The sequence below is a fragment of the Schistocerca americana genome, chromosome 9, assembly GCF_021461395.2.
Source record: "Schistocerca americana isolate TAMUIC-IGC-003095 chromosome 9, iqSchAmer2.1, whole genome shotgun sequence".
Lineage (NCBI taxonomy): Eukaryota > Metazoa > Arthropoda > Insecta > Orthoptera > Acrididae > Schistocerca > Schistocerca americana.
The window spans coordinates 27075571-27089824 of record NC_060127.1 but is presented as its reverse complement, the minus strand read 5'-3'; the positions used below and the strand labels follow the sequence as shown (position 1 = coordinate 27089824).

At 44.3% G+C, this 14254-nt stretch overlaps 1 protein-coding gene and 1 pseudogene across 1 annotated transcript in view; one reads left to right on the top strand and one right to left on the bottom strand.

Moving 5' to 3' along the window:
• The window catches only part of LOC124551232, a 111183-nt gene that overhangs the window by 29199 nt on the left and 67730 nt on the right, over positions 1 to 14254 (top strand). The gene's annotated exons all lie outside the window — the stretch shown is intronic.
• On the bottom strand, positions 3753 to 3870 carry LOC124551609 (annotated as a pseudogene).

The window sequence follows — 14254 nt, the reverse complement described above, 5'->3', positions numbered from 1 at the left end:
TTTGACCAATAGTGCATATTATGCCGGTTTACGTTGCCGCTGTTGGTGAATGATACTTAGTCGCTAAATAGAACTCGTGCAAAAAATCTGTCATCGTCCCGTAATTTCTCCTCTGCCCAATGGCAGAACTGTACACGACGTTCAAAGTCGTCGCCATCCAATTCCTGGTGCATAGAAATATGGTACGGGTGCAATCGATGTTGATGTAGCATTCTCAAAATCGACGTTTCTGGGATTCCCTATTCTCGCGCAATTTGTCTGGTACTGATGTGCGGATTAGCCGCGAGAGCAGCTAAAACACCTACTTGGGCATCATTTGTTGCAGGTCGTGGTTGACGTTTCAGATGTGGCTGTTTCCTTAAATAACGTAACTATCTGGCGAACGGTCCGGACACTTGGATGATGTCGTCCTGGATATCGAGCAGCATACATACCACACGCCCGTTGGGCATTTTGATCACAATAGCCATACATCAACACGTTATCGACCTTTTCCGAAATTGGTAAACTGTCCATTTTAACACGGGTAATATATCACGAAGCAAAACCGCCCGCACTGGCGGAATGTTACGTGATACCACGTACTTATACGAGGGTCGGTCAAAAAGTAATGCCTCCCATTTTTTTTCTACTTAAAGAAATTAAGTTAAGTGAAAAATTTGAATTTGGCGCCATTCCTCAAACCTTCTTCTGCAATCCACTGCAGTAGTAACTTTCTGTGTCAACAGGTGGCAGCACAGCAGAAGTTTATAAGATGGCCGACATCGATGTTCGTTTGAGACAGCGTTGTGTGATTGAATTCTTGAATGCAGAAGGTGAAACGCCCATACGCATTCATGAAAGACTGAAGAAGGTGTATGGTGTTGTGACAGTGGATGTCAGCACTGTTAGACGATGGGTTCGTCGTTGTAAGGAAGCTGAAGGGCAAACACCGTTGACTGACGAAAAGCGGAGCGGCAGGCCGGTGAGTGCAGTGACTCCACACAACATTCAGCAAGTTGATGACATCATTCGTGGTGACCGTTGGGTGACTGCAGATGAAGTGTGTCGCATTATTTCTCTTAGTAAAGGCAGTGTGATCACGATTATTAAACAATTGGGGTACTCAAAAGTTTGTGCACGGTGGGTTCCAAGAATGTTAACCGATCAGAATAAAGAGGCAAGGAAAACAATAGCCTCCCAACACTTGCAGCGCTTCCGTTTGGAGGGAGATGAGTTTCTGAAAAAAATTGTGACCGGGGACGAAACATGGGTGCATTTTTTTGAACCCGAATCAAAGAGGCAGTCAATGGAGTGGCGTCACACAAGCTCGCCGAGGAAGAAAAAATTCAAAACTGTGCGATCGGCAGGGAAAGTTATGGCAACAGTTTTCTGGGATACAGAGGGTGTGATTCTGGTTGATTTTTTGGAGCAGGGATGCACAATAAATTCTGTTCAATACGTCACAACAAACTTAAAGCACGTCTTCAGCGAGTTCGCCCAACAAAATCAATGGCAGATGTTCTTCTTTTGAATGACAATGCAAGACCACACACCAGTCGTCACACCTCTGACGAGATTGTCAAAATTGGATGGGAAGTTTTGCCTCATCCCCCATACAGCCCTGACCTGGCACCATCAGACTTCCATCTGTTCGGGCCACTAAAAGAAGCTCATCGTGGGATTCATTTTGAAGATGAGGAGGCCGTCAAAACATCCGTGCGTCAATGGCTTAGGAAGCAGAGCTGTGATTTTTACCGTGCTGGGATACATGCCCTTGTTCAAAGATGGACCAAAACTGTAGAGATGGGCGGAGATTACATTGAAAAATGACAAAATGATCCTCAATGTTGTGGTTTTCAACCTATGTAATTGCATTTAAATTTCCTGACAATTAAACGTAGAAAAAAAAATAGGAGGCATTACTTTTTGACTGACCCTCGTACGTTTGTGGCTAATACAGTGCCATCTATCACAAAGCGAAAAAAGTGGCCCAACTAAAACATTCATATTTCTTTACGTACTACACGAACATGTCATAAAAAATGGGGGTTCTTATTTTAAGAAAAACGCAGTTGATATCCGTTTGACCTATGGCAGCGCCATCTAGCGGGCCAACCATTGCGCCATCTGGTTTCCCTCTTGAAGCTAGACGAGTTTCGTTCTTAGTAGTTTTTTCGTTTGATGGTTATTTCGTGAGATATCTGGCCTGGTCACTATCAATGGACCACCGTGTATACACTGAAGATCCAATGAAACTTGTAAACCTGCCTAATATCGTGGAGGGCCTCCGCGACCACGTAGAAGTGCTGCAGCATGACGTGGCATGGACTCGACTAATGTCTGGAGTAGCGCTGGATGGAATTGACACCACGAATCCTGCAGGGCTCTCAATAAATCCGAAAGAGAACGAGCGGGTGAAGATCTTTTCTGAGCATCATGTTGCATGGCATCCCAGATGTGCTCAATAACATTCATGTCAGGGGAGTTTGGTGGCCAGCGGAAGTGTTTAAACGCAGAAGAGTGTCCCTGGAGCCACTCGCTAGCAATTCTGGAATGCACAATGGACGTGAATGGATGCTGGTGATCAGACAGGATTCTTACGTACATGTCACCTGTCAGATTTGTATCTAGACGTATCAGGGTTCCCATATCGCTCCAATTGCACACGTCCCTCGGCATTACAGAGCCTCCACCAACTTGAACAGTCCCCTGCTGATATGCAGGGTCCACGGATTCATGAGGTTGTCTCCATACCGGTACACGTCCATTCGCTCGAAACAATTTGAAACGAGACTCGTCCAACCAGGCAACATGTTTCCAATCATCAACACTCCTATGTCAGTGTTGACGGGCCCAGGCGTGGCGTAAAGCTTTGTGTCGTGCAGTCATCAAGGGTACACGATTGGGCCCATACTGATAATGTTTAGTTGGATGTTTAGCACACTGACACTTGTTGATGACCCAGCATTGAAATCTGCTCCAATTTGCGGAATGGTTGCTCTCTCTATTACGTTGAACGATTGTCTTCAATCGTTGTTGGTCCCATTCTTGCAGAATCTCTTTCCGGCCGCAGCGATGTCGTAGATTTGATGTTTTAGTGGATTCCTGATACTCATGGCACACTCGTGAAATGTTCGTGCGGGAAAATCCCCACTTCATGGCCACCTCGGAGATGCTGTGTCCAATCGCTCTTGTGCCGACTATAACACCACGTCCAAACTCACTCAAATCTGCCATTATAGCAGCAGTAACCAATCTAACAACTGCGCTAGACACTTGTCATATATAGGCGATGCAGACTGCAGTGCCATATTCTGCTTGTTTACATATCTCTGTATTTGAATAGGCATGACTATACTAGTTTCTTCGGCTCTTCAGTGTCTGTCGTGTGTAGGAACCTTGCATATTCGGTTTGCTAGACAAACAATCAAACAACTCGTATTAATGAGTTTTATTACAACAAGGCAAATTCAAATACTTAACTTTGATCTGAGAATTCTTGTAGTCATTTGTACATGGTCATCCACAAGTGCAATTACACAGATGTGCCGCAAGCAAAAGCACTCACTAGCACTCCGTCTTCAGGTCACGAGTGGCCTACGGGACCATCCGACCGCCCCATCATCCCCAGTGGAGGATGCGGACAGGAAGGGCGTGGAGTGAGCACACCGCTCTCCCGATCGTTATGATGGTATTCTTGACCGAAGCTGCTACTATTCGGTCGAGTAGCTCCTCAATTGGCATCACGAGGCTGGGTGCACCCCGAAAAATGGCAACAGCGCATGGCGGCCTGGATGGTCACCCATCCAAGTACCGACCACGCCCGACAGAGCTTAACTTAGGTGATCTCACGGGAACCGGTGTATCCACTACGGCAAGGCCGTTGCCGCAAGCAAAGGGCGACATACAAAATAATCAGTCTTCTTCAGAATAGGCAATCACAAGTAACACTTTTGGCCCTAACGACCGCTGCTGACAAGTGTCTGTCAACTGAACTGGAGTGACTGCTGATCTCTAACTGAGCTACGTAGAGATTGGTTATGAAGAGGCTACGATGCGTCGGCTAATGAAGTGGCTAACGTAGAAGCTGCTATCGAAGTGGGCCACCACCAGTCGGGCTCGACGCTTATGTCGTCTTCATTGAGGGGCCTCTGCTGTTACATTGTCGTCCTGGATGGAGGTCGGCCAGCGTGCGATAGGCTGACCTCATCTCACACTCTTTTCTTCTCTGTCGTTCCCGACTGGCGTGCCGGCGCTGACTATATACGTCATTAAAATCTTGAACATGGCAGCAGTCAGTAACTGTAAAAATATGGAGGCCATGGGAATCATACAGCCAACCAGCGAGACGTCAGAAGTTTATTCCAACTTTTACCTGGACATGCTGTTGACTAAGCCCTATGGAAATGCCTTAGCATTTATACGAATCATTTTACAGTTGAGTGAGGCTGTTAACTTGGTGTCCCTTTTCACACAATATGTAACACATGTATTACTTCTTTCAAGGAAGAGAGGCTTATACCTGTCGAAACCTATGTATGATTTCCATTGTTTCCATACGTCATTCAGTTACAGTGAGACAGTCAGCTTCAAACCAGCTTTTGCTTGAAGGACCACTCAATGACATCACAATATCACCGCCTCTAGCTTCGAAAATTCCGTTAATTCGACAAGGAAGAGAGCATTGAAAGTTTCTTGAGATAGGCAATATCCACCTGAGTCGTCCCCCTAACCATTAGATCCCTTTGAGCTACCAGTCTGCAAGCATGTCGACTGCTGTGTCTCAGCTGCTGTTCCAAATAGTACCGGACTTTCCTGCACCACTAACATTTGGTTATCTAGTGGCCATCATGAGGTGTTGTAGGGTATCTCAGTGTTTGTTAAACGGGGAACGCACACATGCATCCCTCAGAAAAAGCACGACTGCCTGCTTCTACAATGAGAGTGACCACAGCATATTCATCAGGTAGATGCAGGAGACAGGGCAACACTTCGTCACCGACGATGTCGAAATAAACGTGCTGGTCCAGGTTCACGTTAACCTTAATGAGTGAATCCAAGCTATAGTAAGGGAAAGACTCCCATAACATCACTGGCCTGGACCGCATCCTATACGCACTGCAGCTTCTGGGAAGCTCCAAAGTCGTCTCTATGATACAATAGTTTTATCAAGATCCAACATTCAAAATGGTTCAAATGGCTCTGAGCACTATGGGACTTCTGAGGTCATCAGTCTCCTAGAACTTAGAACTACATAAACTTAACTAACCTAAGGACATCACACACATTCATGTCCGAGGCAGGATTCGAACCTGCGACCGTAGCGGTCGCGCGGTTCCAGACTGTAGTGCCTAGAACCGCTCAGCCACCCGGCCGGCGATCCAACATTCTACAATTTACGGAGAGGAGGTAAAAATTCCAAAGCACGGAAATAACTTTAATAGAAAGAAAGAAGTACGTAGATAAGTTCAGAAAGTTCCAAATTTCTCTCTCCGATACAATTGTTTTATCAAGATCCAATATCAGCGTGTTACGATTTACTGAGAGCGCATAAAAACCCTAAAGCACGAAAACAACTTAAATCCAAAAGAAGAAGGACTGAAATTAGACAAGTTGTTGGTATAAGGCAGCGCCAACAGTTCCCCAGTAGAATCTCCATAAAACACTGATGACATCACAGCCCAACTGTCGCGTGGATGTGTACAAACAGTTTTGTTGGCTGACTTTGTCAAAGTCTCAAACTGCTACCTGAGTCTTTCGGCCTCTGAAGATGTCTGCAGCATTTGGAGACGAAACGCTGGACTATCTGTCATAAAACAAAATTTACAAAGGACGCAAACACCGGTCGTGAGTGCCTGCGTTGTAGGACCAGCACGATTTGTTGCTCTGCTCCTACTTTGTGCTGTTCCAAAAGATATAGCTCAAAGTAAATAAAAAAGGAATACGCTCTAATACCAACTGTGAAGTCAACACTCAGTAATATACTAGTTTTTAACTAATTTCGGAAGTAATACCTGGCTATCCCGAAAAATCATTATCATTACAAATTTGATTCCGGTAAATGAGATTACACTGTGTAGAGTTGAAGCACATGTTAAGTACAAAACTGAACATTCTCTGCGCAGAATATTATTCTCAACATAGAACACGTGTGCAGGGAATTCCTGAAGAAGAAGTTGGCTGCGGTGTGTCCCTACAGTCGGAGTCCCACGGCCTCCCCACTTCCCACAGAGCGGGGTGGCTGTAGCTGGCAGCAGCGGGTCATGCTGGCAGTGGGTGCGGACTCGACGAAGGCGGCGGGTCGAATCCCTGGCTGGGTATCCAATTTCGGATCTTCCGTGATTTGCGTAGATCTGGTGAAAGGCGGGACCGTTCCTGTGAGAACACACAGTCCACCTCCATCCCCAGCCTTTCGCATTCGAAGCTCGTCTTTCATCTCTGACAAAATCTTCGTCGACGGGGTGAGAGACCCTAATCTCTCTCGTCAAGTCAGCGTTCCGAGGGGTACTCTTTTTTTGAGTCATCAGTCTTCTGACTGGTTTGATGCGACACGCCGAGAATTCATCTCTTCTGTCAACCTCTTCATCCCAGAATAGCACTTCTAGCCTACGTCCTCAATTATTTGCTGGATGTATTCCAATCTCTGTCTTCTTCTACAGTTTTTGCCTTCTACAGCTCCCTCCTAGTACCATGTGCGACCGCTCAGTGTCATTCAATACGATCACGACGACACCCCTCGATCGACGTTAACACTCATGGTGTCACTCGCCTTCATACATGGCAGTGGACGTTTGAAAATTCGTGACGCTAGCTCAATGGTCGTCAATTGATTTAAATGTTGTTCCCGGCTAACTCTTAATTCAATTACTGCCACGGGGGTGAGGAGAAAGAACACACCCTGGTGATACCAGCATTTTGCGTATTTAGATGTTCGATTAATCTGAATAGTTTTCAAGGTTCCAGCGATTCTATTCGAACTCTATGCTGATGTACCGACAAGGACCATTTTGGCAGATAAACATGCAAGTACGTAATGGATGTTCAGTTTCTCAATACAGGGTGTTACAAAAAGGTACGGCCAAACTTTCAGGAAACATTCCTCACACACAAAGAAAGAAAATACGTTATGTGGACATGTGTCCGGAAACGCTTACTTTCCATGTTAGAGCTCATTTTATTACTTCTCTTCAAATCATATTAATCATGGAATGGAAACACACAGTAACAGAACGTACCAGCGTGACTTCAAACACTTTGTTACAGGAAATGTTCAAAATGTCTTCCGTTAGCGAGGATACATGCATCCACCCTCCGTCGCATGGAATCCCTGATGCGCTGATGCAGCCCTGGAGAATGGCGTATTGTATCACAGCCGTCCACAATACGAGCACGAAGAGTCTCTACATTTGGTACCGGGGTTGCGTAGACAAGAGCTTTCAAATGCCCCCATAAATGAAAGTCAAGAGGGTTGAGGTCAGGAGAGCGTGGAGGTCATGGCATTGGTCCGCCTCTACCAATCCATCGGTCACCGAATCTGCTGTTGAGAAGCGTACGAACACTTCGACTGAAATGTGCAGGAGCTCCATCGTGCATGAACCACATGATGTATCGTACTTGTAAAGGCACATGTTCTAGCAGCACAGAGAGTTCAAATAGCTCTGAGCACTATGCGACTTAACTTCTGAGGTCATCAGTCGCCTAGAACTTAGAACTAATTAAACCTAACTAACCTAAGGACATCACACACATCCATGCCCGAGGCAGGATTCGAACCTGCGACCGTAGCGGTCGCTCGGCTCCAGACTGTAGCGCCTAGAACCGCACGGCCGAGTATCCCGTATGAAATCATGATAACGTGCCACATAACATCTTTTCTTTATTTGTGTGTAAGGAATGTTTCCCGAAGGTTTGGCCGTACCTTTTTGTAACACCCTGTATAGTTCGTCGCACTCACACATTACACATCCGTTGTAAGAACAATTTCATGCATTTACATTTTTGGTGTCCCACAAAATTGGTTGGCTAAATATCAGACGATACGTTGTATACAGCTTCCACAGATATTGTTTATCATGTAGTCAAGACTACGTAATGAAGCCAAAATCGTGGATATAATTCAAATGTAGTTTGTTTATTAACACTTTTCTTTTCACTAACTAAATATGAAATACGAATCGGGATTGGAGGTGATGATCCTATCCTTCTTTTCAGTATTAGAGTGGTCGATTTCGTGTTCTGAATAACGTGTGTCATATAATGTCCAAATATCGACACGACCCAGGCTCTCAAGTCGGCACTTATATGTCTATTCTTCGCTCTCGAAATGTTCGATGTGATTGTCTTTCACACTCAGGGTTCCATTTAACGGTGTATGCACTGTTTTTAGTATTTTAGGTCCCTGTTAATTAATATCTGGTAGTTAATAAGCGAACTGTTTTTATGCTGGCGCGTTGTTTGTGTCAGTTACCCCGCAACCGTCCAAGGATAAGATTCTCTTAATGTTCCGCGCACAGGCGTTTCACAATTTTATAAAATGCAGAATTACGTGAACTATAGCTTGCCGTTGCTTACAACTTTCGTGGGTTCCACAACCATAATAGTTTCCCAAGAGTATTTTTCCCAATGTTCAAATTATGTTGTCGGAATCATTTTCACTTCACCCGACAATAAACGTCTCTGTTCACTTCGTCACACGTAATGTATTTTAAACGTGCTTGAAGAGTCTTTAAATAATCTCCCTAACGAATTTCGCAGTCGCGTACCACTTTTTCATAACTGAAGGTAGAGAGCTCAATAATGTGTTACATGTTCTTTTATATGTATTAAAAAACAAACGCCCCTATATCTTTCTGTCCCGCTTGGTCTTTGCTACTTTGCTTTTTATTACTTTTCATTATATTGTTTCTTAGTAATACTGTGCAGTTATTAAAGTTTCATATTACTTTCCCCTTTTTAATTCTTCCTGCCGGCCGCGGTGGTCTAGCGGTTCTAGGCGCTCAGTCCGGGACCGAGCGACTGCTACGGTCGCAGGTTCGAATCCTACATCGGGCATGGATGTGTGTGATGTCCTTAGGTTAGTTAGGTTTAATTAGTTCTAAGTTCTAGGGGACTAATGACCTCAGAAGTTGAGTCCCATGGTGCTCAGAGCAATTTGAACCATTTTTTTAATTCTTCCAAAATAAAGTCTATTTATCCCCGATTTTAATTAATATGATGCTAATTGACATGCCTGCCCGCAAAGTACCGTAATACATGGAGGTCTTAACAGATGTCCTATCACCCTGTCGCTTCTCCTTGGCAGTGATTTCCACACAGTCTTTTCCTCTCCGATTCTGCGCAGAACTTCCTCATTTCCTTCCTTGTCAGTCCACGTAATTTTCAACATTCAGTTGTAGCACCACATCTCAAAGTCTTCGAGTCTCTTCTGTTCCAGTTTTCCCCCAGTCCATGTTTCGCTACCATACAATGCTGTGCTCCAAACGTGCATTCTCAGAAATTTCTTCGTAAAATTAAGGCCTATACTAGTAGACTCCTCTTAGCCAGGAACGCCCTTTTTGGCAGTGTTAGTCTGATTTTGATGTCCCCCTTGCTCCGTCCATCGTTGGTTCTTTTATTGTCTAGATAGTAGAATTTTTTAACTTCATCTACTTGGTGACCATCAATCCTGATGTTAAGTTTCTTGCTCTTCTCATTTCTGCTACTTCTCATTACTTTCGTCTTTCTTTGATTTACTCTCAATCCATATTCTGTATTCATTAGGTTGTTCATTCCTTTCAGCAAGCCGTGGAATTCTTCTTCACTTTCACTCAGGATAGCAATGTCATCAGCGAATCGTGTCACTGATATCCTTTCACCTTTAATTTTAGTTCCACCCCTGAACCTTTCCCCTATTTCTATCATTGCTTCTTCAATGTACTGATTGAACAGTATGGGCAAAAGACTACATCCCTGTCTTACGAACTTCTTAATCCGGGCACTTCGTTCTTGGTCGTCCACCCATATTATTCCCTCATGGCTCTTGTACATACTGTATATTACCCGTCTCTCCCTATAGGTTACCCTATTTTTCCCAGAATTTCGAACCTCTTGCACCATTTCCATGTTCATGTTTTCGCGGCGTAAGGACTGTTCCATAAAGTTTCGGGCATGCAGCCGCATAAATTCAGATTCTTCTTCTAATATTTCGGCTGAATACCGTCCAGCCATCTTCAGAGTGAGCCGAGGTGACACTCAGTGTGAAAATGGCTGGACGATATTCAGGCGAAATATTAGAAGAAGAAGCTGAATTTATGCGGGTGCACGCCCAAAACTTTATGGGACAATCTTGCACCATTTTACATTGTCGAACATCTTTTCCATGTCGACAAATCCTGTAAACGTTTCTTGATTTTTCTTTAGTCTTGTTTCCATTATCAACTGCAACATCAGAATTGCCTGTGTGGTGCCTTCACGTTTCCTAAAGCCACACTGATTAACATCTAACACAGGATAAGTTTTGCTTCCATTCTTCTGTATATTATTCTTGTCAGCAACATGGATGCATGAGCTGTTAAGCTGATTGTGCTATAATTCTCGGACTTGTCAGCTCTTGCATTATTCTGAATTGTGCGGATGATATTTTTCCGAATGTCTGATGGTATGTCGCCAGACTCATATATTCTATTCACCAACGCGAATAGTAGTTTTGTTGCCACTTCCCCCAATGGTTTTAGAAATTCTATCTCTTTTGCCTCTTTTGATCTTAAGTCCTCCAAAGCTCCCTTAAATTCTGATTCTAATACTGGATCCCTTCTCTTCTGTATCGGCTCCTGTTTTTTCTTCTGCTACATCAAACGAATCTTCCCCCTCATAGAGGCCTTCAGTGTACTCTTTCCGCCTAAGAGCCCCCTCTCTTCTGCATTTTAACAGTGGAATTCCCTTAGCATTGTTAATGTTAGCAGCCTTGCTTTTAATTTCACTGTAGGTTGTTTTGACTTTCCTATATGCTGACTCAGTCCTTCGACAGTATATTCTTTTTCGTTTTCATCACAATTTTCATGCAGCCATTTCGTCTTAGCCTCCCTGCAATTCCTATTTATTTAATTCCTCGGCGACTTGTATTTCTGTATTCCTGAATTACCATGAACGGTTTTGTACTTTCTTCTTTCATCGATCAACTGAAGTATTTCTTCCGTTACCCGTGGTTTCTTCACAGTTACCGTCTTTGTACCTGTGTTTTTCTTTCCAACTTCTGTATTTGCCCTTTTTAGAGTTGTCCATTCCTCTTCAACTGTACTGCCTACTGGCCAATTCTTTATTGCTGTATCCACAGCATTAGAGAACTTCAAGCGAATCTCGTCATTCCTTAGTAGTTCCGTATCCACCTTTTTTGGGCATTGATTCTTCCTGACTAATCTCTTAAATTTCATCCTACACTTCATCACTACTGCATTGTGATCTGGGTCTGTGTTTGCTCCTGGGTACGCCTTACGATGCAGTATGTGATTTGGGAATCTCTGTCTGACCATGATGTAATCCAGCTGAAATCATCCCGTATCACCCGGCCTTTTCCAAATATATCTGCTCCTCTTGTGATTCTTGAACAGGGTATTTGCTATTACTAGCTGAAATTTATTACAGAACTGAATTAGTCTTTCTCCTCTCTCATTCCTTGTCCCTAGCCCATATTCTCCTGAAACCTTTTCTTCCACCCCTTCCCCTACAACTGCATTCAATTCCCCCATGAGTATTAGATTTTTATCTCCCTTTACGTACTGTATTACCCTTTCAATATCTTTATATACTTTCTCTGTCTCTTCATCTTCAGCTTTCGACGTTGGCATGTATACCTGAACTATCGTTGTCGCGTTGGTTTACTGTCGATTCTGACAAGAAGAATCCTATCACTGATTTCACTGATCTGTTCACACTAACACACTCTCTGCCCTACCTTCCTATTCATCACGAATCATACTCCCGTTATGCCATTTTCCGCTGCTGTACTCATTTGAGCAGAAATCCTTCTTTCCATTTCACTTCACTGACCCATACTGTACCTAGATTGGGCCTTTGCATTTCCCCTTCCAAATTTTCTAGCTTTCCTACGACTTTCAAGCATTTTACATTCCACGTCCTGACTCGTAGAACGTTAGCCTTTCGTTGGTTATTCATGCATTTCCTCATGACCACCTCCTCCTTGGCAGTCTACTCCCAGAGATCCGAATTGGGGACTATTCCGGAATCTTTTGCGAATGGAGGGATCATCATGACACTTTTTCAATTACAGGCCACATGTCCTGTGGATACACGATATGTGTCTTTAATGCAGTGGTTTCCATTGCCTTCTGCATCCTCATGCCGTTCGTCACTGCTGATTCTTCCACCTTTAGGTCCAGTTTCCCACCCCTAGGACAAGAGAGTGCCCTGAACCCCTGTCCGCTCCTCCGCCCTCTTTGACAAGGCCGTTGGCAGAATGAGAGTGACTTCTCATGCCGGAAGTCTTCGGCCACTAATGATGATTATTAATCAAAATTTAAGTGGTGTCGGGTTTCGAAACCGGGTCCGAGAACGTTTTGATGACTAATTAAAGGCAGTGGTGCATGTTAAGAGACAAAAAAATGTATGATTGGGCATGTTTTTACGGAGTCATTTGAACAAACCACTACACATACTACATCATGCACTGTGAGAAAGAGTTACACTTCCGAGATTTAGAGCACACGAATCAACTGCTGTAGCTGACAACAGATAGTACTGGTTGTTGTAATTATGTCTTCGACTACACCCCATCCATCGTTATAAGCTATGTGGAAAAGGTAACATTTCATGTTTTCAAAAATGGTTCAAATGGCTCTGAGCACTATGGGACTTAACATCTGAGGTCATCAGTCCCCTACAACTTAGAACTACTTAAACCTAACTAACCTAAGGACATCATGTTTTCAAATACACTACTGGAAAACAAGAAAAAAGTCCTACATCTATGTTTCTGCAGGATTTGTATTATTCTCCAGTTCTACTGATTCTTCAGCATCCCAGTGTTTAGCGGAGTTGGAGATATAGAATGTATGGAAAGAAATTGGAAATTTGTGGTAAGGTCTTATGGGACCAAACTGCTGAGGTCATCGGTCCCTAAGCTTACGCACTACTTAATCTAACTTAAAGTAACTTACTCTAAGGACGACACACCCACCCATGCCCGAGGGAGGACTCGAACCTCCGATGGAGGAAGCTGCGCGGACCGTGACAAGACGCCCTAGACCATTCGGCTAACCCGCTCGGCTGTATGGGAGGAGAAACAGTGACCAGCCAGTATTAATGCCCTTGAAGACAGCCATAAAATTCGGCCAAATGTACTCCCTGCTTGCCGGCCGAAGTGGCCGCGCGGTTCTGGCGCTGCAGTCTGGAGCCGCGAGACCGCTACGGTCGGAGGTTCGAATCCTGCCTCGGGCATGGATGTGTGTGATGTCCTTAGGTTAGTTAGGTTTAACTAGTTCTAAGTTCTAGGGGACTAATGACCTCAGCAGTTGAGTCCCATAGTGCTCAGAGCCATTTGAACCATTTTTTTACTCCCTGCTTCCAACATACACAACATCCAAAAATAAGAAAAATCACTTATTTAGATCCATATATGTCTCAAGTGTCTTTGCAGTTCTTTGTCCCGTAAAGGAATTGGGAAATCTGCCCTTTACAGATGAATTCCTCTTCAAATTGAGTAATGACTCCCGTCATTTGCTCGTCGTGAAGGAAGGAGGCGGTAGCCAGCTTCCAATGAAAAAACACAGGTGAGTATCTCTCGACCAGCCTGGCACCTTCCAGTTGTTTAGCGTAGTGTTAGCAGTTAGCCAACACTACGAACACTACCTGAGTGAGGAAGCCGATATGCACGCGTTAACCCACTCAGGCTAGAGATAGGTCTGAAACAGGATACGTAATGAATGCTATAAAGAGAAGTACGTAGCTGCTGGAATACTTTACTTTAATCCATCATTGTTGTACATCGCTCTTGACAATACAAGTGAGACTCTGTAGATACATGCAATGTTACTAATGGCGCCTTGCTAGGTCGCAGCCATTGACTTAGCTGAAGGCTATTCTAACTATCCGCTCTGCAAATGAGCGAGGCTTCGTCAGTGTGCATCGCTAGCGAAGTCGTCCGTACAACTGATGCGAGTGCTAGTACGTCTCTCTAGACCTGCCGTGTGGTGGCGCTCGGTCTGCGATCACTGACAGTGGCGACCGCGGCCGATTTAAAGCTACCACCTAGCAAGTGTGGTGTCTGGCGGTGACACCA